The sequence below is a fragment of the Bos indicus genome, chromosome 28 (assembly GCF_029378745.1).
Source record: "Bos indicus isolate NIAB-ARS_2022 breed Sahiwal x Tharparkar chromosome 28, NIAB-ARS_B.indTharparkar_mat_pri_1.0, whole genome shotgun sequence".
Classification (NCBI taxonomy): domain Eukaryota; kingdom Metazoa; phylum Chordata; class Mammalia; order Artiodactyla; family Bovidae; genus Bos; species Bos indicus.
In genome coordinates, this window is record NC_091787.1 from 24988926 (window position 1) to 25012684 (window position 23759).

Sequence of the window (23759 nt, forward strand, 5' to 3'; positions counted from 1 at the left end):
GGATTGTTGGGATTCAATGGTGATCAAAAATCGAAAATTGTTTGTAAAATCCAAAATGATATATACATAATAACACTCATACTTACTATTACAGTTATGAAACTAAGGTAGTCAAAGTATTCATTGACTTACTTTGTTTAAAGGAATTTTATGGAGCTTGGTTAATACTCAAACGTGCTTAAATTTAAATACCTGTCAACTGTGGTGTTTTATGATTTTTAGATTACTCACTTGAAATTTTTTGAGTCTACTATGAATATGAGTATAGTAGAATAGATTCAAATATTATGAACTTAAATTCAGGCAACCTTTTCTATTTCATTCTGGACTTAAATTATCTGTTCAAAAATGCTGACTTTCTGTTTGACTAAGCCATTATAAACTAGAGATCAGATATTTAAGCCCTTGTGTATCAGTGACATTTAAGTTGTTTTGTTTTAAATATTTATTTATTACTTATCTGGCTGTGATGGGTGTTAGTTGTGGCAAGCAGGATCTTTAGCTGCAGCATGCAAACACTTGGTTGTGTCAGGTGAGATCCAGTTCTTTGCCCAGGGATTGAACCCGGACCCCCTGTACTGGGAGTGAGGAGTCTTAGCCACTGGATCACCAGGGAAATCCCACATTTAAGGTGTTTTTAAAATACTTGTTACAAACCTTACTGCAATGAATAATCTTGACTCCTCACTTCACATATGTGGGAGCAGATCAAAATGTGGCCAGTAACTTAATAGTTTACAAACTTATCTCTAAAACACTTAGTAGCAACTTTTTTTGTAACAGAAAGATCTCACTGGTAAGCTCCTGATTTGTAACATTGCCAAGTGACATTGTTGCCAAAGGTACCCTATTTTTAATAGGTGTAAACACATTTGCTCTTTTCTAAACTTGCTCCTCTTCTGGCATTGCACATTTGGTTCAATGGTTTACCATCTACATGGTCACCCTAAATGGAAAACTCAGTCATCTTTAACGGCCTTTCTCTCATTCTTCTAGTTATCTCTTGTCTACAAGATAAGAGCACTCCTATCTCTCCATTTTCTTTGCTCCAGCTGTTGAGGCATTTATCTCTTACTGGGACAATTTCAACTTTCTCTTTATTATTGGCAAGTATTTATGGCACTTCTATTGTGGGATGAGCATACCAGCCAGCTGGGAAGTCAGGATGTTGAACAACAAGCTCTCCTTAGGTGCAATTCAAGTTTTCTTTCTATAATGCTGTTTCTCCTAGATTAATCCAATTAGTGCTTTTCTGCATATGGGGTTCATCTCACCCAAAACAATGGAAAATAGTGCCTTCCAATTATAGGTGAAGCCTATAGCATGGATTCCTTAGCATGGAATATGAGATCTTTAGGGTCTTGACATGACTGACCTCTTTTGTCTTATTTGATGTCACTTCTTACATTATACTCGAACTTTCAGCCGCATCCAGCTGCTTCTGCTTCCCCAGGCTCACTGTGCATGGTCCTGTCTCCGTGTTCATGCTCATGGTACATATTCTTCCTTTTTCCTGCCTGACAAAACCCCCCCCTTCACTCACCCCTTCCTGTGCAACACCTGTATCTGTGCATGTTCCTCAGGTTTACTTCCAGGGAACTTTGTCTTTCCCGTGCATTCTAGCCTTGTTACAGTGATAGGTGCTAAGTAAATACTTGATAATTGAATGAAAAGAATATATTTGTAACTCAAATAATCAGGTTTAGAAATTTAGATGGTGTGTGGTTTATTTCTGTAAACTTGCTCTGGTAAGCAAGTGTGGCCACTGTGGTCAAGGTCTGTCAGAGTGGGAAATACTAGTATTTGTTAAGGAGTGAATCAATATATTGGCTATTGCTCACACTCTCCTAAGTACCACATTCTTTATTTCTAAAAAACATAAAAGAACCTTTCAGTTCAGTTCAGTCACTCAGTTGTGTCCGACTCTTTGCGACCCCATGGACTGCAGCACACCAGGCCTCCCTGTCCATCACAAACTCCCAGAGCTTGCTTAAACTCATGTGCATTTAGTCAGTGACGCCATCCAACCACCTCATCCTCTGTCATCCCCTTCTCCTGCCTTCAATCTTTCCCAGGGTTTTTTCCAATGAGTCAGTTCTTTGCATCAGGTGATCCAATATTGGATCTTCAGCTTCAGCATCAGTCCTTCCAGTGAATATTCAGGACTGATTTCCTTTAGGATTGACTGGTTTGATTTCCTTGCAGTCCAAGGGATTCTCAAGAGTCTTCTCCAATACCACAGTTCAAAAGCATCAATTTTTTGACGCTCAGCTTTCTTTACAGTCAGACTCTTACATCCATACATGACTACCTGAAAGACTACAGTTTTGACTATATGGGCCTTTGTCAGCAAAGTAATGTCTCTGCTTTGTGATATGCTGTCTAGCTTTGTCATAGCTTTTCTTCCAAGGAGCAAATATGTTTTAATTTCATGACTGCAGGCACCATTGGCAGTGATTTTGTAGCCCAAGAAAAGAAAGTCTGTCACTGTTTCCATTTTCATTGTTTTCCCATCTATTTGCCATGAAGTGATGGGACCGGATGCCATGATCTTAGTTTTTTGAATGCTGAGTTTTAAGCCAACTATTTGCCAATAAAATTGACTTTGGCAGTATTTTCTCACAAATCACTAACAATGCTATTTTGCTTCCACAGTCAAACCTCTATCTTTCCACTCAAATGCTCTTTCCAACTACTGGCCTTTAGCAGGTCAGTAACATGAATGGCAGGATGCTGTATGTGACCCACTCAGCAAGCAGTAAGACACCAATAAAGAGAAGATGAGGAACTATGAACCTGAAAATCTGTGAAAAAGGTAGCTCTCCCTAAAGCTACCAATCACTGAAATCTCATTATTATCCGACCAGTAGTTTTTTCAGCTAACTTCTCAAAGCAGATTTTGTACCTGTGCTTCATAAAGTAGCCACCCATGAAAGCACAGCACTCTCTCACCTTGGAATTTAGGCTCCATGTCCGGCTTCAGAGTCATTTATAAGTGATTCACCGCTGCCTCCTCCTTCTCTCCGACTACCTAGACACCACTAACTCTACATCCTGGGTGGGATTTGCTAGCACCTGCAGACCGCCCAGCACTACAACCCACATAACCACCAGTCCAGCTGAGGGCTGCCCACCCATGATCTTCATTTTTTTGAATGTTGAGTTTTTAAGCCAGCTTTTTCACTCTCCTCTTTCACTTTCATCAAGAGGCTCTTTAGTTCTTCACTTTCTGCCATAAGGATAGTGTCATCTGCATATCTGAGGTTATTGATATTTCCCCTGGCAATCTTGATTCCAGCTTGTGCTTCATCCAGCCCAGCATTTTACATGATGTACTCTGCGTATAAGTTAAATAAGCAGGTTGACGGTTTACAGCCTTGATGTACTCCTTTCCCAATTTGGAACCAATCCATTGTTCCATGTACGGTTCTGTTGCTTCTTGGCCTGCATAAAAAACTTTTACTTTGCATAATTCAGATTTATAGAAATATATTTATGGAAATATTGCAGTACTGAGCATTTAGTTTAGCTTTCAGGCAAATGATAACATTTTCTGAAACTGGAGGATGATTGCTTTACAATGTTGTGTGGTTTCTGCTGTGCATCAACCTGAGTCAGCTATAAATAAATGTGTATTTCCTCCCTCTTGAGCCTGTCTACCACCCACCTGCTATTCCACCCCTCTAGGACATCATAGAGAGCACTGAGCTGAGCTCCCTGTGTTGTACAGCAGCTTCCCACTAGCTATCTGTTTTACACATTTTATTGTTTTTGTATTTTATTGTATCACTTTAATTAAAAAAATAATTTTTATCAGAGTATAGTTGATTTAAAATATGTTAGTTTCTGGTGTATAGTAAAGTGAATCAGGTATACATCTATCTACTCTTTTTTTTTTTTTTTTTTTAACTTTTTAAAAATTTAATTTTTTGGCTTGCCCCATGCAGCATGTGAGTTCTCATTTCCCCAAACAGGGATCCAACCCATGTGTTTTGCAGTGAAAGCACAGGGTCTTAACCACTGGACCACCAGAGAAGTCCTTCCATTCTTTTTAAGATTCTTTTCCCATTTAGGCCATTAGAGAGTACTGAAAAGAGTTCCTTGTGCTATCTCTTTTTGTCTCCTCCATGGTGGTGGTTTAGTCACTAAGTCATCTCTGACTCCTGCGACCCCATGAACTGTAGCCCGCCAGGCTCCTCTGTCCATGGGATTCTCTAGGCAAGAATACTGGAGTGGGTTTCCATTTAGTTCTCCAGGGGATCTTCCTGATGCAGGAATCAAACCCAGGTCTCCTGCATTGCAGACAGATGATTTACCAAATGAGCTATGAGGGAAGCCCTTTCTCTTCCAGATATGTCTTCTCCATATACATAAATAGGTTTTCTGAATTAATTGAGACTAAGTTTCTCATAGACATGATATTCCTTTATCCTCACATACTAGAGAATAGATTTCCTGAAAACAAGTATATTCTCACATATTATTATCAAAATTATGAAATTAACAATGAACCATTGTTATTATCTAACCCACAGACTTAATTTGGCCTATAAGAAAATATCCCTTTGGCCTCTGTTAATTTGTAGTAATTCCTTAGACTTATAAAACAACTTTACTGAGGTATAATTGACATATAATAAACTGCACATATTCAAAGTATGCAATTTATAAGTATGATGTACATACACTATGTGATCAGTACCACAGTCAAAACCCATCACTCCCCAAAAATTCCTTCATAGTCTCTACACCCCTACCTGCACCCCTTTTCTTCAGGCAAACATCTTTCCATCATTGTACACTTGTTTGTATTTTCCAGGGTTTGATATAAATGGAATAGTATAATACAAAGATTTAGGGGGGAGTTAGAATATTTTTGCAATATTTTATGATATTGCTACTTTTACAAAGTGCAGATTACTTGTTTTGTTCCTCACTTTGGGTTTGTCTAATGCTTCCTCGTGACTTCATCTGGGTTATGCATCTTTGTTTGAATACCTTCTTATAAAAGGGGCATGATGTCCTTTGTCCCACTATCTATGATCTTAATTTTTATCACTTGGTTAAAGGTAGTGTCTCCATGGTATAATCAGTATTTTTCACTTTGTATTTAATAAATATCTTGCAGGGACATTGAGGCTTGTAAATACACAGCTATCCCTCAAATTTTCACTCTTCAGTTTTAGTATTCACTGCTGATTTTTGCCTGATAGTTGTCAGAAGCTGATGCTGTTTCCATCATTTCTTCTAAATCTATTAACTAGCTTTAAACTCCAAGGAAGAGCTTTTTCTTCTTACTTTATTTATATATTTATTTCAGCGTGAACTTGTAGATTTTTGTTATATTCAGTAGATTATACTTCTTTATTATCATTACTTATTTTGATGCTCAAATTTGGCCAGGGAGCACCTTCAACCATTGTTTGAATAATTATTTTCTGTCACAAATGTTCCAAGGTTTTCTATTTCCCATCCTGCCCTAGATGAAATGACAGTTATCCAAGAAAACTTGGTTCTTTTCAGTAGAGAATGGTAATTAGAAACCAAGATCTTGGTGACAGAAATTATTGCTGTTACTGAAATGTCAGTGGTGTGTTCAAATTTAGACTATGCATTTGTTGAATTAGTTTTGTTGAATTAGTGTTTCTTTCTCTCACACACACTACCCTCACCCTTCAGCGTGGTTATATTGTTCATTTGAAATACAATTTTAATTAATTAATTTCTGTTCATATCTTATTTCAAAGTTTCCCTATATTAGATGATATTCACATATCATCTCTTGCTTCACATATCATCACTTGCTCTCTCTTGCCAAAATATCACCTTTTTCCAGACAAAGCTGATTCTGAAGATGTGTTGTGTTGTCCTTATATTGAACTCTCACACTATTATAGACCTACTCATCCAACGGTGTATGGAGAGGCAGAGAAGAAAATCGGGAACACTTCTCTGAGGGAAGTTCATTCTAATAGAGCAACGAACAGTTGTACACTCTTGTTTATGGTCACCTTTTCTTAATATTATGTTTATTAAACTCATCAATAGTCTTGCTTATAGTTATTCATCCTCATTGTAGTGTTATTTTCCAGTGTATGTATATATCGCAATACAGAAATTCTCTTGTTAATATCATGTATTAACAATATTTATTCTATTTTGTCATATGTCATATTGCCTATCCATCCTATTGTTAATGCACAGTGGAATGTTACAGTATAGAACTGAACAGGAGGACAAACATCGTAGTGGTACTATGGACATTTTTATGGAAACCTTTTGGTGAATATATGCATGCATTCTATTGACTATATTCCTAGGAGTGGAATTGCTTTGTCATAAAATATGCATATGTTTAACTTTCATGGATACTACCAAACTGCTGTGGTTGATCCAATTAAGACTCTTTGCTGCCGCTGCCGCTGCTAAGTTGCTTCAGTCGTGTCCAATTCTATGCGAGACCCCATAGATGGCAGCCCACCAGGCTCCCCCATCCCTGGGATTCTCCAGGCAAGAACACTGGAGTGGGTTGCCATTTCCTTCTCCAATGCATGAAAGTGAAAAGTGAAAGTGAATTCGCTCAGTCGTGTCCGAGTCTTAGCGACCCCATGGACTACAGCCCACCAGGCTCCTCCATCCATGGGATTTTCCAGGCAAGAGTACTGGAGTGGGGTGCCATTGCCTTCTCCATAAGACTCTTTATTTGCTCCCTATCCAACAGTTGGTATTTTCTGTCTTATTTAGTTTCAATAATTTCATTGGCTGTTTAGTAACATCACTACATTGCATTTCCTTGATGACTAATGAAATCGAGCTCTTTTTGTTTTTTTCTTTCCCCTCACTGTGCAGTTGGCAGGACCTTAGCTCCTTGACCCTACCCTCTGCAGTGGAAACGTGGAGTCTTAACTACTGGAACACCGGGAAAGTCCTACTTTTATTCACTTTTAAATTGGCTTTTTAGTACTAATTCATGAGTTTATTATATTCTGTTGAAACAAATTCTTTGTTGAATAAGTAGTTGCAGATATCTTTATCTTTTTTATGACAATGTTTCACTTAGTTGTGCTTCTTATTTTTTGGCCACACTTCAAGACTTGCAGGATCTTAGTTCCCCAACCAGGGATACAACCCAGGCCTGGCAGTCAAAGCCCAGAGTCTTAACCATTGGACCACAAGGGAACTCCCTGTGCTTTTTAATGAACAGAAATTCTTTTCTTTTTTTCTAAAAACTATTGATACATTTGGTTGCACCAGGTCTTAGTTGCAGCATGTGGGTTCTAGCTCCCTGTTGTTCAGTCGCTCAGTCATGTCCAACTCTTTGCAACCCTATGGACTACAGCATGCCAGGCTTCCCTGTCTTTCACCGTCTCCTGGTGCATGCTCAAACTCATGTCCATTAAGTCAGTGATGCCATTCTCATCCTCTGTCTTCCCCTTCTCCTGCCTTCAAACTTTTCCATCATCAGGGTCTTTTCTAATGAATCGGTTCTTTGCATCAAGGGGCCAAAGTATTGGAGCTTCCATTTCAGCATCAGGCCTTCCAATGAATATTTAGGATTGATATCCGTTAGGATTGACTAGTTTGATCTGTTTGCTAGTTTCCTGACCAGGAATCAAACCTGGGCCCCCCCTGCATTCAGAGCTCGGAGTCTTAGCCTCTGGACCACCAGGGAAGTACTGAATGAATAGAAATTCTTATCTTTAATGTAGTCCAGTTTACCACTCTTCTTCTTTATGGTAACTTTTTAATAACTTTTTATTTCCTGTTTAAGAATATTTTGTCTATATTTTGCGAATTCCAAGGTCATGAAGTTGTTCTCTTTTGTTTTCTTCTTTAAAAGCTACTTTTTAAAACCATTCACATTAAGCTGTATGAAGATATGGAATTGACTTTTGCATATTGTGTGAGAGATGAGTCAAGATTCATGCTTCTTCATCTGGGTATCTACTTGACCAGCACCATTACTGAAATGACTGTACTTTCCCCACTACAGCATCAACTTTGTCACAAATCAGGTGATTGATTAGTTCTGAATCTGTTTATAGACTGTTTTCAGTGGCCTTTTTTTCTATCTTTGTATCTAAACCCGCATCATTATTAGGCTTTACCGCTACTCTTGCTGACTGGTAATATAAGTCCTTCAGTAATTTTTTTTAATATTTATTTATGTTATTTTGGTTGTTCTTTCATGACTTTTTTTCTTTTTTTGGGACCGGGCATGCTTGGCTTGTCAGATCTTAATTCCCAGACCAGAAACCCAACCCACCCTTGGCAGTGAGAGTTCAGAGTTCTAATCACTGGACCACCAGGGAATACCCAAATTTTAGAATCCACTTGTAAATTTCCACCAAAAGCCATGCTGAAATTTTTATTGTGTTTTTGTTGAATCTATATATCAATTTGGAGAGACTGATATTTTTTACAATATTGAATCTTCCAGTTCATGACCATACTGTATTTATGTCTTACTTTACTTCAATATTTTATAGTTTTCAATATAGACCTATTTGTTTTATTTTTAACCATTTGATACCAGACTTTTGATACTTTACATGCTTATCAATGATTGAAGCCCATTTACTTTGATAACCAAGAATATTTTTAAGCAAATATATTTCATATGTTTGTTTGTTCCTCACATCAGAATTATTTTACTTATTATTGAGGGTTGGAGTGAGAGAGAGAAAATACATTTATAGTTTTTAAATCTTAATATTGTTATTAATGCTTATATGAAATAAATATGCATTTTAAAAACAGAATTATTTTTTCTTATAAAATATACTTAGCCCCCAAAGGTATATGCCAGTTTTCAAGACGTTAACTAATAATGTCTGGGAGAAATAAAAGCAATTTTGATTTACTTTTTTTGATTGGAAATTGTGTTTTTGCCTCCCAATGATTTATTTTAATTGTACAACAAGGTGATAATAGTCTTCCCAGTGATATCTTTGGACAAGAGTTAAAGTGTTATTCTTCTACCTAATTTTGTTCAGTTCTCCATATTAAGAAATACAGATAATTAAAACCACTAACTTAGTAACTCATAGTCATCTAGGAATTTGCCCTTGGCTAGGTATTCCTTATATGTATTTGTGATTTAGCATATTGACACATGCATTATTCTATTTATTGAATAGTGAAAGAAGTTTACAAGTAGCGAGGGTGCTTTTCAGTATCAGACCTTTATTGTTCAGTTGCTAAGTTGTGTCTGAAGCTGTGTGACTCCATGGACTGCAGCATGCCAGGCTTATCTGTCCTTCACTGTCTTCCAGAGTTCCCTCGAATTCATGTCTGTTGAGTTGGTGATGTTATCTCAACCTTTGTTGCCCTCTTCTCTTCCTATCCTGTTTTTCCAAGTATCAGGGTCTTTTCCAATGAGTCTGCTCTTCCCATCAGGTTGCCAAAGTACTGGATCTTCAGCTTCAGCATCAGTCCTTCCAGTGAATATTCAGGGTTGATGTCCTTTAGGATTGACTGGTTTGATCTTGCTGTCCAAGGGACTCTCAAGAGTCTTCTCCAGCACCACAATTTGAAAGCATTCATTCTTCTGCACTCAGCCTTCTTTATGGTCCAGCTCTCATATCCGTATGTGACTACTGGAAAAATCATAGCTTTGACTATACAGACCTTTGTCGGCAAAGTAATGTCTCTGCTTTTTAATATGCTGTCTCGGTTGGTCATAACTTTTCTCCCAAGGAGCAAGCAACTTTTAATTTCATGACTGCAGTTACCACCCACAGTGATTTTGGGAGCCCAAGAAAAGAAAATCTGTCACTATTTTGCCAAATCCGTCTATTTGCCATGAAGTGATGGGACTGTATGCTGTGATCTTCATTTTTAGAATGTTGAGTTTTAAGCCAGCTTTTTCACTCTCCTCTTTCACTTTCATCAAGAGGCTCTTTAGTTCTTTGCTTTCTGCTATAAGGATGGTGTTATCTGCATATCTGAGGTTATTGATATTTCTCCCGGCAATCTTGATTCCTGCTTGTGCTTCATTCAGCCAGCCTTTTCCCTGATGTACTCTGCTTAGAAGTTAAATAAGCAGGGTGACAATATACAGCCTTGACGTACTCCTTTCCCAACTTTGTACCAATCCATAGTTCCATGTCTGGTTCTAACCATTGCTTCTTGACCCACATACAGGTTTCTCAGGAGATAGGTAAGGTGGTCTTGTATTACCATCTCTTTAAGAATTTTACACAGTTGGTTGTGATTCACAGTCAAAGGCTTTAGTGTAGTCAGTGAAGCAGAGATAGATGTTTTTCTGGAATTCATTTGTTTTCTCTTTGATCCAATGGATGCTGGCAATTAAACCTTTGGTTCTCTGCCTTTTGTATATCCAGCTTGAACATCTGGAAGTTCTCAGTTCACATACTGCTGAAGCCTCACTTGAAGGATTTTGAGCATTACCTTCCTAGCATGTGAAACAAGCACATTTGTATGGTAGTTTGAACATTCTTTGGCATTGTCTTTCTTTGGGATCGGAATGAAAACTGACCTTTTAATTACATGAATTGAATAATTGAATGACTAAGCACTTTGTGAATTGGTTGCCAAGGTGAAATAGTCTCAATATTTATTCTAGTTTTGTGTGTGTGTGTGCGTGGTTGTTTTTTTTTTTTTTTTGCCATACCAGGCAGCTTGTGGGATCTTAGTTCCCAGATTAGGGATTGAACCCTGGCTACCATGGTGAAAGCTCTATGTTTTAACCACTGGACTGCCAGGAAATTCCGTACTCCAGTTAATATTGATTTCCCCCCCCCAAATATTAAAGGGTTATTCTATGCTTGGTTAAATTAATAGCTACTAGATAACACCATAAATGTGCTATTTGTTACCATGCTACCTTCCTAGCTAATAGAAAGTGCACCTGGAAAAATAGCGATACCTATAGGTTGTACTTGAAAGGCTAAAAGTTAATAGTATTATATGATACAAATGGAACAAGTAACTGTTCACTATCCAATGGATAGTGTGCTAACAGTCTGGTTCTGGAGATGTCTCTTCGGAATTGGTTGACATACTTGTTTGATTTTATTTTATCCATGTTAGTAGGAGTGGAGTGGGACAGGCCTCTCCTGGCCACTGCTTTTCTTACTGTTTTCAAACAGCCGGATTTCATTTTGGCATGTGTTATATATGGCATATGGAACAAATTTTTGCTACCAAGTTTTGCAATTGAGGGCAGATGTTATATGTCCTTAAATATGCCTTTAAGGAATCTCTTTGGATCACTGCTGAGTCTTCAGTAGCATACCTCACCACAGAACTGACCATAGGAAAAAGAGCCTTTGGTGTCTAGGAACCTTACATGTTTAGAATACATAAACTGAATCACTCTGCTGTACACCAGAAACTAACACTACATTGTATATCAAGTATACTTCAATAAAAAAAAAAATAAAGTATGTCAACAAAACCATGCTGATCTTGACTGATTCTGATCAGTGTATGCTAATTTCTAGAATCTTGTCAATATGGTTCAAATCTTACCTTGCCATTTTGTGTAGACCATCTTATCCAGAAAAAAAATGTGAAACTGACTTAACACCTTCATCTAATATCCATATTATCCAAGTTATACTGTCACTTACTAGTGAGCATTGTAGTTTGGTACGTTTATATTGCTATAGAGCTTGTGTCCCCAGCTCTTTCTGGTTAGCTTCTTGACTTTTTTTTGAAAAATTATTCCAGATTAGTGTTTCAAGAGTTGATTGTTTCAAAGCTGCAAAAGTCATTCTCTTTATAAAGTAGGCTGTCATTGTGATACTATAATGGATGTGGCACAAGTAAAACCAGAAATCACATATTTTTGCATTGTGTGTGTGTGTGCTAAGTTGCTTCAGTCATGTCCAACTCTTCACGACCCCATGAATTGTAGCCTGCCAGGCTCCTTTGTCCATGGATTCTCCAGGCAAGAATACTGGAGTGGATTGGTTTTTCACTCCTCCACGGAATCTTCCTGATGCAGGGATTGAACTATCATCTCTTCTGTCTCCTGTATTGGCAGATGGGTTCTTTACCACTAAGTGACACCTGGTAATCAAATATTTTTGCATTAATTTCATAGTAAAATAAAACACAACTAACAAATGATTCAGATTAATCTAAGCAATTCAAATCATTACCTTGATAATGAGACTAGGTGCTCAAGTCATGATTATCCAGAAATTCTATGGTAATTAGCATCAGCTCATGTCTGCAACGAGTAAGCAACAAGAGAAATCTTGTTCTTTTCTGATTTATTTATGTCCCATTAATACTGACTGTGAGAGTTGGACTGTGAAGAAAGCTGAGCACTAAAGAATTGATGCTTTTGAACTGTGGTGTTGGAGAAGACTCTTGAGAGTCCCTTGGACTGCAAGGAGATCCAACCAGTCCATCCTAAAGGAGATCAGTCCTGGGTGTTCATTGGAAGGACTGATGCTGAAGCTGAAACTCCAAAACTTTGGCCACCTCATGCGAAGAGTTGACTCATTGGAAAAGACCCTGGTGCTGGGAGGGATTGGGGGCAGGAGGAGAAGGGGACGACAGAGGATGAGATGGTTGGATGGCATCACCGACTTGCTGGACATGAGTTTGAGTAAACTCCAGGAGTTGGTGATGGACAGGGAGGCCTGGTGTGCTGCGATTCATAGAGTTGCAAAGAGTTGAACACGACTGAGTGACTGAACTGAACACTGATTGAACCCAAATCTCCCACATTGCTGATTGTTTCATTACCATCTGAGCCACCAGGGAAGCCCAAGAATACTGGAGTGGGTAGCCCATCCCTTCTCGAGGGGATCTTTCTGATTCAGAAATCGAACTGGGATCTCCTGCATTGCAGGAGGGTTCTTTACCAGCTTAGCTACCAGAGAAGCTTTAAAAAGAAGGGGATCATGAGAAAGCAATGATTAGAGGTGAGATGTTTACTTCTAAAGCCAAAGCCCAGGCTAGGGAAGGTGCCAGCACATAATAGGTGCTCAACAAATGTTTGTTGAACAAATGACTCAATGAATGAATGAAATATCATTAAAAAAATGTAAGATTCAGCCTATGTCACATACTAGTGTATCTTTAAAAAAAAGTGCACTGTAAACCATCATATTCCATATATCCGTACTATATCATCTTAGCAACTAGGACTCCAAAAATTTTGGGGTTTATCCTATATATGTCATTTTCAAGTACCAAAGATATTAGAATCATGACATACCTATAATAGAAATTTAAGAAGAAGACTTGAGAAAAATGTTTTTAGGAAGGTAAGCAGTGCTTTAAAAATATGTTAAAAAGAAGCAGTTGTTGGTGTTGTTTAAAATTACAGCCATGTCCATTTGCAGTTTGAGTTATACCAAGATGCGAAGTTTAGACAACTCAAAATTCAAAAGAAAAAAGACCATGAAAACTCAAAATTACATTTTTCTACTTGTAAATGGAATTTCGGAAAACAATTCTAGAAGGATACATGCCTACCAAACCAAACATTGGAACCGTTTACCTCTGAGGACTGGATTTTTTGGATGTAGGAGGGATATATTAAAAAATATATGACTTTAAATTTTTGACTAAATTTTTCTAAAATGGTTTGAGTTTCTACATAAAGAACTTACATTTTATTTAAAAAGTAATAAAACATACTAAATCAAAGTGATGTAATTTGCATTTAGAAAGTTTAGAAGAGGCAGTGCAGTGGTTAGAACTAATGCTTTCACTGCGAAGGGCACAGTTTCAATCCCTGGTTCCAGGAACTAAGATCCTGCAGGCCATGCAGCAAAAAAGAAAGAAAAAAGAAACAAATATGAAAAGATAAACTTTAATTCTATTATCTAGAGGCAATCGCTATGCTGCTGCTGCTGCTGCTACTAAGTTGCGTCAGTCGTGTCCGACTCTGTGTGACCCCATAGACGGCAGCCCACCAGGCTCCCCTGTCCCTGGGATTCTCCAGGCAAGAACACTGGAGTGGGTTGCCATTTCCTTCTCCAATGCATGAACGTGAAAAGTGAAAATGAAGTCGCTCAGTTGTGTCCAACCCTCAGCGACCCCATGGACTGCAGCGCACCAGGCTCCTCCATCCATGGGATTTTCCAGGCAAGAGTACTGGAGTGGGGTGCCATTGCCTTCTCCGCTATGAGTATATAGTATTTTTTCTACATTTGAAAAATACCATTGTTTTAAATTATTTTTCTTTTTTGTTTCACTGGAAAGGAAAGATGATCTCAGTTTAAAATGTTAAAGGTATACAAACTGCTTTGTTACAATAAAGCTAAATGTGTGCACACACACATCGTTAAAGTTGATTGGGGCAAAATTTTTTCTCCTTTTTATTTTTACTTGGTATATCATCAGCATTTCCCTTGTAAGTAAAAATCTGTAAAGGTTTTAAAAATATGTGTATAATATTCCTCTGGGATAATGAACATAACCCACTAAATAATTTTTCATAACTGGATGAATTATTTTATATTTAGTGAACTTTTTTTATCTGTATAAATCTTGGTTCTCATTTAAAATTGTGTTCTTGACACTGGAATCTACTAGTCCTTTACCTCAAGCTGGAAGTATTAGCGTAACTGAAATTTGGGTATTTTGCTAATAATTTATGATTTATTATTGCCTAAATAGGGAAGCCTATTGGGGCATCCCTGGAGGCTCAGGTGGTAAAGATTCTGCTTGCAATGTGGGAGACCCGGGTTCAGTCCCCAAGTTGGGAAGATTCCCCTGGAGAAGGAGATGGCAACCCACTCCAATATTCTTGCCTGATGAATCCCAAGGACAGAGGAGCCTTGCAAGCTAAAGTACATGGAGTGGCAAAGAGTCTGACACAGCTGAGTGACTAACACACACACAACAGTTTCTTAAACCTTTATCACCTTTGGAAACCTAAAATTTGTAGTACAGGTTTTTGTTTGTTTGTTTGTTTTTAGAAAATCAAGTGCATTTCCTTCTCAAAAAATGAGAAACTAAAGTTTCCGTTACATTCTTTTTGCTAAACACATCTTCACGCCCTCTCATAGATGGAGCTTGAGCCAGCATTTCAGCATACCTCCTAACTAATGACTGGATACTAGCCAGATCAGATTAGGTACTTGGTGTATTTTTAGCTACTATGGAAAAAACAGAATTTTAAAACTTATTATTATATTAGTGCTTTAGTCCTGCTACACTTTCCACATGTTTTTGGTTGCTAGACAAGAATTCCTAAGATTAATTTGATCCTAATTTCAATGATCCCAACACTTGTCTTTCATATAATGTTTCAAAAATGATAAAGTTAGAACTACAGCAGAGGTTTTTAATCTGGATGGACTTCAGTGCTCTGTAATGCCATCCCCTCAAAATTATATGCTTTCTATGCGTTTTTCTGGAAAGATGATCTTTAACTTTCATTAGATTTCACCGAAATGTTTTCTACCCTCCAAAATAAAAACAAGTAAGAGAATCACACTAATCTTTTAAGGCTTGGAAGGAATGAAATTGACAACTGTTACTATGATTAAATTATATGAAGAGTTCTGATATTCCTCCATTGTGAGAATGGATTTAACATTGTGATAGTCAGACCTGTGAAGCAAGGATGTCCTGAGGAGCAGCGCTGAGGTCTACAAAGAGCCTGGAAGAGTCCCCGCTACATATGGATGCTTAAATGTGGTGGTTATTGTTTTATCCTTGTGGAGATTTGCCTATCCATTTCATTACTTTCACCCATTTCCCTCTTGCTATTTGACTCTGGTTTTTTAGAGGAAAGTAGCTAAAGTCTGCAGAGAAGGCAACGGCGCCCCACTCCAGTACTCTTGCTTGGAAAATCCCAAGGATGGAGGAGCCTGGTGCGCTGTAGTCCCTGGGGTCACTAGGAGTTGGACACGACTGAGCAACTTCATTTTCACTTTTCTCTTTCATGCTTTGGAGAAGGAAATGGCAACCCACTCCAGTGTGCTTGCCTGGAGAATCCCAGGGACGGGGGAGCCTGGTGGGCTGCCATCTATGGGGTCGCACAGAGTCGGACACGACTGACGCAACTTAGCTGCAGCAGCAGCAGCTAAAGTCTGCAGAAGTAGCCAGCTCGTGCCATTTCACAGTATCTGCAAATGCATTTTTCCTGCTAGAGGTTTAAGACGCATTATGAATGAATTGATTTCACCATTCCCATGTGATACGGAATTATAGTTGTGGTTTCCGGCCAGACAATGATGCCACAGTTATTTTCTTGTCCTTGTATAATGAAAGGGTTTTGGTGTTTCTGCTGTATTCTAGACATTCACACTACACAGCTAATTTTCATATCATATTTCATATAGAATACCATTTTGTGGTGAGTTTTCTGTTAAAGTACAAAAGTAGGTTCAAGGCAGGAGGAAGTAGGAGGTTAAGACAGTGGAAGCCCACAGTTGATTCAAGTCATGGAGGTATTTTTTCTGGGACTATAGTTGCTTTACAGTGCTATGTCACTTGAATAGAGTTCCTGTGACACACAGTAGGGTCTCATTACTTATCTGTTTTAAACATAGTAGTGCATATATATCAGTCTGAATCTCTCAATTCACCGTCCCCGCCCCGACTCCTTTCGCCCACTTGGTGTCTACATGTTTTTCTTTATGTCTGTGTCTTTATTTCTGTTCTGCAAATAAGGTCTTCTATACCATTTTTCTAGTTTCCACATATATATGTGAATATGTATTTGTTTTTCTCTTTCTGACTTACTACATTCTGTGTGACACTCTCTAGGTCCACCTACATGACACCATTTTGTTCCTTTTTATAGCTGAGTAATATTCCCTTATTCATATGTACCACATCTTCTTTACCCCTTCCTCTATTGATGGACAGTTAGGTTGCTTCCATGCAAGCCATGGACTTTTACCCACTCCAGTACTCTTGCCTGGAAAATCCCACGGGCAGAGGAGCCTGGTAGGCTGTAGTCCATGGGGTCCCGAAGAGTTGGACACGACTGAGTGACTTCACTTTCCCTTTTCACTTTCACATATTAGAGAAGGAAATGGCAACCCACTCCAGTGTTCTTGCCTGGAGAATCCCAGGGACGGGGAAGCCTGGTGGGTTTCCATCTAAGGGGTCGCAGAGAGTCGGACACGACTGAAGCGACTTAGCATCAGCAGCATCCAGTTTAGGTTTAGAGAGAAGTGTGTGTGTTTGTGTGTGTGTGTGTTAGTTTCCTCCATTCTTGACAGAGTAAGTAACTTGTTTAGGAGTTGATACAGAATTGCAGGGAGGTTTGTCTACTAGGCAACATAAAATTAAATTACATTCTTTATTCACCTAATTTCATTTTCTAGGGACATTTCTGGTGTTTTATATATATATTTAAATACATATTATATTTATATAATATTTTGTATTTTTTATCTATTTTTGGCCACATGACTTTCAAGATCTTAATTTCCTGACCAGAGATTGAACCCATGCCCTCGGCCTGGAACTTTGGTATCCTAACCACTGGGCCACCAAGGAATTCCCGGTCTTTCGTATATTTACAAGGTTGCGCAACCATTACCACAATCTATTTCTTGAATGTATTCATCGCCCCAAAAAAGAAACCCAGTATAATTAAGCAGTGACTCCTCATTTTTCCCTCTGTCATCTCCTGGTAACCGCTAATCTGCTTTTTGTCTTTATGAATTTGTCTATTCTGGGTATTTCATATAACTGGAATCATACAATATTTGGTCTTTTGTATCTGACTTCTTTCACTTTAGCCTAATGTTTTCAAGTTTTATCCTTGTCATTGCATTTATCAGTACTTTCATGACTGAATATTTTTTCATTGCATGAATAAGCCACATTTTGTATAAACATTCATCAGTTGATGGACTTCTGAGTTGTTTCTACTTTTTAGCTATTATGAATAATGCATTTACGAACAAATGTGTACAGGTTTTTGTGTGAAAATATTTTTTCACACAAAAATATGTGTGGAAAGGCTAGGGAAATTTCTGAGTTGAAGAGGCTAGGGATTTCTTTGGAGCTGTGTATATTCTGAGGAGTGTAACTGCTGGGTCCTATGGCAACTTTTTGTTGCCAAACTGTTTCTCAAAGCAGCCATATCATTTTAGATTCAACCAGCAATGTATGAGGGTTCTAGTTTCGCCACATCCTCATCAAAGCTTATTATCTGACTTTTGTTGTGATTGCCTTCCTAGTGGGTGTGAAGTGATACTCCAGGATGGTTTCGGTTTGCATTTCTCTCGTTAATGATGTCAAGCATCCTTTCATGTGTTTATTGACCACTTGTGTATCTTTGGAGAAGTGTCTGTTTCAAGTCTGTCCATTTGGACTCCTACAACAAACTACTGCAGCCTGGGTGGCTTATAAACAACAGACATTCACTGCTCATAGCTCTGGTGAAGGCCCATTTCCTGGTTTATAACTGGTGCCTTCTCACTGTGTCCTCACATGGTGGAAGAGGCTAGGGAACTCTCTGGAGCTTCTTTTAGAATGTGCTGCTGCTGCTGCTAAGTCGAAGCAGTCGTGTCCGACACCGTGCAACCCCCCATAGATGGCAGCCCAACAGGCTCCTCTGTCCCTGGGATTCTCCAGGCAAGAACACTGGAGTGGGTTGCCATTTCCTTCTCCAATGCATGGAAGTGAAAAGTGAAAGTGAAGTCGCTCAGTCATGTCCAACTCTTAGTGACCCCATGGACTGCAGCCCACCAGGCTCCTCTGTCCATGGGATTTTTCAGGCAAGAGTACTGGAGTGGGTTGCCATTGCCTTCTCCATTAGAATGCGCTGCTGCTGCTGCTGCCAAATCCCTTCAGTCGTGTCCGACTCTGTGCGAACCCAGAGACGGAAGCCCACCAGGCTTCCCGTCCTTGGGATTCTCCAGGCAAGAACACTGGAGTGGGTTGCCATTTCCTTCTCCAATGAATGAAAGTGAAAAGTGAAAGGGAAGTCGCTCAGTCATGTCCGACTCCCAGAGACCCCACAATCTCATTCAATTCAACTGGTATAACTTAAGAATCTTCCAAAGGCCCAACTTTCGAATTCTTTATATTAGGCATTAGGATTAAAACAAGTTAATTTGGGGGGGCACAAAAATTGTGTGGTGCTTGTCATTTGATATGCATCAAGCAAATGTTGGTCTAATTGAATGATACTAGTCATGGCTGTGAAACTGGTGTGTGGTAAACATTGACATCCAAAGAAGTTAATAACAACTATTATGTATTGAATACATACTAAGTGCCTGGAACTGTATTAAAAACTGAAATGCTCATTGTCTCACTTCATCTTTACAATAGTCCTATGAAATGTACATTCATCCACCAATGTACAAAATAAGACAATGAGGCTTAGATAGGCCAAGTAACTTGTCTAAAACTACACAGTTGATCTTGGATTAGAGCCTTTGGTCTATATGCTAAGGGCTCATTTTAACCACCATGTCCTTGAGCAAGGGCATCAATCAAAATGCGAAGAACCTGGAGGGTTCAGAGAAGCAGGACCAAAATGTGGACTGGTTGAAGATAGCCATGCTAAGTTTATTGCTGCTATCTTAGGCCTGTGAAACTTCGAAAGAGATGTTGTATAAGAATCTTATAGGATCATTTTAATAAGGAGCTACTGTATAGCACAGGGAATTATATTCAATATCTTGTAATAGCCTATAATGGAAAAGAAAAAATACATATAAAAAACTGAATCACATTGATATGTACCAGAAACTAGCACAACATTGTAAGTTGACTATACTTCAATAAAAATTTTAAGAAAAGAATTTTATAAGCTCATTTTACAAAAATATAATTTTTTGACAGGAATCAAATATTTAAACTCTTTGAGTTTGCCAATCCACTGCTTCTGTATTTTAATTTCAAGGTTACAGTCTTTTAAACCATCTTTCTAGCTCTTTTTTTTTTCTTTCCATTTTTAGTTTCTCCTTAAGAAACTTTTACCCTCCCTGGACCTCATTCCTTTCTAAATTCTGGTCTGGTAATTAATTCTACACTATCATGGTAATTTTTCACTCTTCTATGCCTCTATGCAAATGTTTTTATATTTTGTGTATTTTTTCTTTGTCTTAAGCAGTTGTTCCAAATTACCAATTCTGTTACAACTGGAAGTGACAGTTTCACATTCTCTTCCCCATCCCCCAACACCCCAGCACAGAATTTTAGTGTCCTGAGCAGGGATTGATCCCAGGCCACGGCAGTGATAATGCACCAAATCCCAACCACTTGCTGTAGGGGACTCCCTCATTTTCTTTTAAACTAATAAATGTAAGATTAGGTTATATTCCATGGTGAAATTAGCATGCCCTAACTCTATCAGAAATCTTGTTAGTATTAGACTTATCTGGGAGAGGTTCCAATGTCCTGAAATACTGTTTGCTTGAATACCTCCATTTTTATATTAAATGAGTTTTTACTGCTCAATACCTTGTTTATTTGTACTTGTTTTCTTAATTAATGACAGACATTGTTCTCTGTTGCTGCAGTGGAACACCTGGAAGTCAGCTGCCATACCATAAGCTTTTTCATAGCCATTATAGCATTTAACCCTAATGTCAGCTTTGTCCCTCATGGGGACAAAGTCTACGGGAGGCTAACTTGCTCAAGGTCACACAGTTAATAAGCATCACTGGGATCTGGATCCCACCAGAGGATGAGATGGTTAGATAGCATCACCAATTCAATGAACATGCATTTGAGCAAACTCTGGGAGATGGTGAAGGACAGGGGAGTCTGGTGTGCTGCAGTCCATGAGGTCACCAAGATTTGGCCACAACTGAGCAACCAAACAGCAACAACAGGAACATACTGATCTTGTACAATATCATATTTTAACAATATGTGTAAAATATATTATATTTTATAAATATTTTATTATTATATTTTATTATAGTATATAAAATAAATTATATTTTATGTGTAATATAACATCTTAAGGTGAACAGGGGGCCTGGAGGAAAGAATATTTTTGTTTCAAAAAAATCTAAAGTAATTTCTTTCATCACATGCATAGCTACGATTAGGGAATTTTTAGGTATACTGGTCATCCCCCCCACCAAGTCACTAAGTCTTCATTATGATTATTAGCAAAAGTAGCCCTATAAAAATATGGGTATATATTTCATCAAGTTAGAAACAATCACAGCATCGATGAATGCAGTTTGACTTACTCTCAAGTGATGTGCATGAAAGAATTGTTGTTATGAGCAAGGAAAATATCAATTCATAGCTTATAAATATCTAGTAAAAACATCAAGGGCCATTTATTTTAAACAACAAGAGCTACTGTGCCTTTTGAATAAGTATTTTGAAATCAGGTAAATCAAACAGATTTGGGAGGAAATTGCATTTTCTCAACTGGTCGTTAAGAGTATCTATGGAAATGCCATTATAATCAGTTAGGTTAAAACAGTCCTGATAATCATAAACAAGTTTTTCATTTAAACTTGCACAGTTAACACAGGTAGAAGTTTGTGCTCCATACCTGTTATCTAAGGTGCACTGTAGTGAAAAATAACCTTTTAGTTTTCCTGTTATGACAAATATGTCTCCTTCTGATCCCACAAGGTATTCCTAAAGGGCTTTACATTGCAAAAGCCCAAAAGGATCCCTTCAGACAGTGAAATGGTACTCGCAAGTTAGAAGAAATGTCTCTGTTAAGAATATCGAGAATCATTTATTTTAAACAAGAACTGATGTGCCCAGTATTTGGCTATCAAGAAAGTCAAACAAACTTCAGAAAAAGACTAATTTTAGGCATTCTATAATTGTAGATATTATGGGTTCCATGGCAAGTTTTCTGTGTTTTCTCTCTACCTGAGTTAAGTTCAATGCAGAAGTTATTCATTGAGTCAGAGATTCCACAGGTGTTAAGCAGTGCCTCTAATATAGTTGGTGTTCTCTATTCTATTTCTGGAATGAACAAAGGAAGGACTTTCCTTTCTCCAACCAACCCAGATGAAAGACTGACATTTTTAGGCAGACAAATCTTTCTTCTCCAAATATTGTGTGGGACTCTAGTCAATTAGCTAAAAAACTAAAGACATTAACCCTTCTGGAGTAACTGGCCTCATCTCAACAAAAACCTACATACACTGATTTTCAAAATATTGCTTTTCTTTGATTAGGAGACTTAGTTATATGTGGGAATTTTAAACAGGTAAAATACAAGGGTTTCAGATCTGGGATAAACCAGTCATTTCTCCTTGTGCATGCTCAGTCACTCAACTGTGTCCACCTCTTTGTAATGCCTTGAACTGTAGCCCATCAGGGTCCTCTGTCCACAGAATTTTCCAGGCAAATACGAGAGTGGGCTGTTGTTTCCTCCTCCAGGGATCTTCCCCACCTAGGGCTTTGAACCCATGTCTCCTGAATTGACAGGGGTATTCTTTATCACTGAGCCACCTGGGGAGCCCTTAGTTCTCTTGAAAAGGTAGCTGACATTTGTGATGAACAACTTAACAGGAGTATCATTGTTAGGTTTTGAAGGGACCAATAATGGAAAGTTGAAGGTTGAAATAGAAACATTTGAAACCTGAATGGTATAGAATTAAAGGTTGATTACATCTCTTCATATGCATGCTTAATGACCAGCCGAAGATGAAGAAGCTCTAGACAGTCAGCAAAATCAAAACTAGGGGGCTCAGACAAGAAACTCCTTACTGCAAAATTTAGACTTAATTGAAGAACATTGGGAAAACCACTAGGCCATTCAGATATGACCTAAATCAAATCCCTTATGATTATACAGTAGAAGTGACAGATAGATTCAAGGGATTTAGATCTGATAAACAGAGTGCCTAAAGAACTGTGGACGGAGGTTCGTAACATTGTACAGGAGACTTGGACACGATCGAGTGACTGAACAATAACAACAATGCCCAAGTAGTAGTGCATCTATTTACATACATTTCTCCCCATAGTGTGACTGTCAATAGCCACAGTGCTCCCAGTGTCCTTGAACATGTTGTTACCTTCATCTGGGGCACACACCTTTCTTCTCTCCTGTGTTTAACCAACTTCTTACCTATCCTTTGGTCTGAGTGGAAATAAATGTCACTTCCTCTAGGGAGACTTCTCTAGTCTTATATAGCTTTCTGGGCTCATCTCCATTCTATACTACTTTATAACTATCTATTTATGTGTCTTCTGAGATGGTACATTCTGAGGGACTGGAGGGCAAGCCCAGAACATGTGTACATATTGAGAGTGCCCAACAGTTGTTTATAAAACAACACTATTCTTTTAAGGATTTTTGGTTATTAAATTGGGGAATTTCATTGTAAAAACATGAATTAACAAATGAGGTTGATTTTCCTAAATTTAGGAGACACCTAGGTCTGACTTTTTAAAAAACAAGTTGTATGTGCGTAAATGCTTTGAGCTTCTCAGTGAAACAAAATATTTTTAAGATTTTGCTGTTAGATCAAAAACTGAGGATACAAGGTTCTCTAGAGTCAACTTTCAGCTTTCTTGCATGATGTAGAGAAGGAGCCCAAAGGTACAGAACTTCCTTTCAAACAAAGAAACAAAGAAAGATTTCCAGAGTGTTGAGTTCAGTTCAGGGCAGCTTCCCTGTTCTGTTAATTAAACTCTGGGACATTGAAACACAGGCTAGGAGGAAAGAGTGGATGGAAAGCATTACTCTATTCGTATACTGCCTAGTCTACAGATACACTGCATAAAAGCAAATAAATAAGTAATATTAATTATAAAATATAGGACAGACTAGCAATAATAAGAAGGAAACTTCATCTTATCATTCACAAAGGGGGACATTTTTTTTCTAAATCACAGCATCCTTTGTGATT

The 23759-nt window shown here is 38.2% G+C and overlaps 1 protein-coding gene and 1 non-coding gene across 3 annotated transcripts in view; both read left to right on the forward strand.

Moving 5' to 3' along the window:
- TET1 (tet methylcytosine dioxygenase 1) overlaps positions 1-23759 on the forward strand; it is a 136807-nt gene that overhangs the window by 13572 nt on the left and 99476 nt on the right. The gene's annotated exons all lie outside the window — the stretch shown is intronic.
- Positions 23489-23622, forward strand: LOC139180470 (small nucleolar RNA SNORA36 family). The gene has a single exon (XR_011564738.1). It is a non-coding gene; the product is annotated as a small nucleolar RNA SNORA36 family (small nucleolar RNA).